Source organism: Alligator mississippiensis, chromosome 14 (genome assembly GCF_030867095.1).
Source record: "Alligator mississippiensis isolate rAllMis1 chromosome 14, rAllMis1, whole genome shotgun sequence".
NCBI lineage: Eukaryota > Metazoa > Chordata > Crocodylia > Alligatoridae > Alligator > Alligator mississippiensis.
In genome coordinates, this window is record NC_081837.1 from 19,614,982 (window position 1) to 19,618,236 (window position 3,255).

The window sequence follows — 3,255 nt, forward strand, 5'->3', positions numbered from 1 at the left end:
CGTCCCTGGAGCCGGGCTGGTGTCAGGCAGGCTGGCGAAGGCAAGACATGTGGAAACTGTGGAGGCCTGACCCAGAGGGACAGGCGTGTGGTCTTGGCGGTGTGTGGGGCCTGCGGGGAAAGACGAGTGGGGCGTGTAAGGGGAGAGGCAGGAGGCCCAGGCGCAGCCCTGGGGTGGGGTGGGGTGGGGTGGGGTGGGCCGCCCAGTGGGATGTGCGACCTGGCGGGCCCTGCACCTGGCCTTCCTGGGGCTGGTGCATGTGGCGGGTGGTAGTTGGGCGAGAGCAGCGCGAGGCTGGCAGGTGCGAGTGCCAAAGAGCCCAGGGCTCGCCGGGAGGCAGGGCAGGGAGCAGAGGGCCGAGCGGGAGGGGACGGTGATGGTGGCAGGAGTGCTGGGTCCCTGGTGGGTGAGCCAGGTGCTTTTGGGTGAGTGTTACCTGACGCTACAAAAGAAGGGGGCTGCGTTTCCTTCGGTAGCTCAGCTGGTAGAGCGGAGGACTGTAGAGAGTTGGGCAAGACATCCTTAGGTGGCTGGTTCGAGTCCGGCTCGAAGGAGCGCCTCCCTTTTGGGGCTTGTACAGGAAAGCTCTGCACCTGGGGGTGGCAGGGACAGCTTGTGTGCAAGGTGAGCACTGGAGAGTTGTGCAAGGGCACACCAAAAGGGCCTACTGCCTGCCTGGGAGGCGCTGCCCATGGCAAAAAGAACCTGTCTCTGGGAGCGCAAGTGGGTTAGGCGGCAGGGGTGAGGCTGGCCCACGGGTGGCCAGGAAGCAAAGAAGGGGCAGGCTGGAGTAGGCAGCGACAGCCAAAGGAAGACCTGAGAGCTGCCGAAACCCGGGATTGATGCAGGGACCTTTAGATCTTCAGTCTAACGCTCTCCCAACTGAGCTACTGCGGCTGGTAGAGGGGGAGTGGTGGCTCTGGCTGGGCCTATCTCCCCAGGCCCTGAGCCCAAGGTGGAAGGCTGGGCTTGGGGCTCTGGGCGTCTTGCTTGGCTCCCGGACCTGCGGTTGCTTGGCCAGCGCCCGTGCTTGACAAGGGAGGCCCAAGAAGTGGCACGGCGTGGGGAGCCTGCGGCTGCCAGGCTCCGGGCCGGCTACATGGCAGGGGCTGGGCTTGATGGCCAGCAGCTGTGGCCTCCTTTGGGAGGGCACTGGCTGGCCTTGTGTGGCCAGGGCTGGAGGCAATGCAGCCGTGCCAGGCAGGCGAGACCAAGCCTAGACGGCTAAGCCGAGCCAAACCCTGCCCAGGTCGGCTGCGGGCGAGACCCGTTTGGGGTGGGCAGCGAGCGCGTTCCCTGCGCGCTCAGGCCGTGGGACGCGGCAGCTGGTGCGTCTCCTTCTTCAGACAGGCGTCTCTGGAGCCGGGCTGGTGTCAGGCAGGCTGTCGAAGGCAAGGCATGTGGAACCTGTGGAGGCCTGACCCAGAGGGACAGGCGTGTGGTCTTGGCGGTGAGTGGGGCCTGCGGGGAAAGCCGAATGGGGAATGTAAGGGGAGAAGTAGGCGGCCCAGCCGCAGCCCTGGGTTGGGGTGGGGTGGGCCGCCCAGTGGGATGTGCAACCTGGCGGGCCCTCGCCTGGCCTTCCTGGGGCTGGTGCATGTGGCGGGTGTTAGCTGGGCGAGAGCAGCGCCTGGCTGGCAGGTGCGAGTGCCAAAGAGCTCAGGGCTCACCGGGTGGCAGGGCAAGGAGCAGAGGGCCGAGCGGGAGGGGACGGTGATGGTGGCAGGAGTGCTGGGTCCTGGGTGGGTGAGCCAGGTACTTTTGGGCGTGTGTTACCTGATGCTGCAAGAGCGAGGGGGTGTTTTTCTTTCGGTAGCTCAGCTGGTAGAGCAGAGGACTGTAGAGCGTTGGGCAAGACATCCTTAGGTGGCTGATTCGAGTCCGGCTCGAAGGAATGCCTCCCTTTTGGGGCTTGCATAGGAAAGCTCTGCACCTGAGGGTGGCAGGGGCAGCTTGCGTGGAAGGTGAGCGCTGCTGAGTTGTGCAAGGGCACACCAAAAGGGCCTACTGCCTGCCTGGGAGGCGCTGCCCCTGCGAAAAAGTCTTCCTCTCTGCGAGAGCAAGGGGATTAGGCAGCAGGGGTGAGGCTGGCCCACGGGTGGCCAGGAAGCAAAGGGGGAGCAGGCTTGGGTAGCCAGCAGCAGCCAAAGGAAGACCTGAGGGCTGCCGAAGCCCGGGATCGATCCAGGGACCTTTAAATCTTCAGTCTAACGCTCTCCCAACTGAGCTACTCCAGCTGCCAGGGGGCCTGTGGTGGCTCTGGCTGGGCCTTCCTCCCCAGGCCCTGAGCCAAAGGTGGAAGGCTGGGCTTGGGGCTCTGGGCTGCAGGCGCCTGGGCCTCTTGCCTGGCTCCGGGACCTGCGGCTGCTTGGCCAGTGCCCGTGCTTGACAAGGGGAGCCAAGAAGTGGCAAGGCCTGTGGCACAATTGCCACCGTCTGTGTCCCTCTCCAGAAATCTGTCTCTGCCAGCGTGAGAGGCTGGTGTTGAATTCCTCAGGGCGGGGGATCACAAAAGCCTGGTGTCTCCGAAGAGGATTCTCTGGTCGGTGGGGAGGGGGAGGGAAAAAGCCCCTTCAGGGGCCCAGGTGACCCGTGATGCTTTGTAAGTTGGTTGGCTAGTGGCCAGCACTGGCAGCTTCGATTGGCCCGGGCTGCTGAGGTCAGAAAGGTTATTTAAAGGCCCGGTCCAGGAAGAAGGCAGCCATTAGCCATGCGGTCATCGAGATGCATCTGAAACTGGCAGAGGAGCTTCACCATCTGAAACTGGCTTTCTCCTCAAAGAGTGACCTGCCTCCAGAGCAAAACTGCAACCAGCTCTGGATGATGCGGGTGAGTAAGCTACTCGAGATCCAACTAGATCCTTAGCTTACAGTAACTCAGATGCGTGATCAAAAGGCTACCTCAGCCGTGCTGGTTTGCTCTATGGGATTGATCCCTGTGATATTTCCATGACGCTGCTCTACCTTTTACCCTGTTTTCACCCTACCCCCTGTAATCAATAACGTTCTCCTTTGTGCCCGGTGTGGGAGACTTATTGAGGGGTGGGTCTAAGTTATGCCGAGGTGGCCCCTTAGGTCTGTGGACTAAGGGACACTTTCCTATTAAGGCCCTGACTTGGGAAAGTGCCCCAAGTGCCTGTATTGGGTGTAGTGCCAAGTGGACGATCAGGCCTGTGTTTTCCAAGGTGCGCAGAGCCAGAATTGAGTCCAGAGCCTTGGGTGGGTGGTGGCAGCGGGAAGCCCAGGCTAGCGGGTG

The 3,255-nt window shown here is 62.5% G+C and overlaps 1 non-coding gene across 1 annotated transcript; it reads left to right on the forward strand.

Annotated features, from left to right (window-relative positions):
• Nucleotides 1–466: 466 nt before the first annotated feature.
• On the forward strand, nucleotides 467–554 carry TRNAY-GUA (transfer RNA tyrosine (anticodon GUA)). The gene is given in 2 exon segments: nucleotides 467–503; nucleotides 519–554. It is a non-coding gene; the product is annotated as a tRNA-Tyr (tRNA).
• The last annotated feature ends 2,701 nt before the right edge of the window (nucleotides 555–3,255 follow it).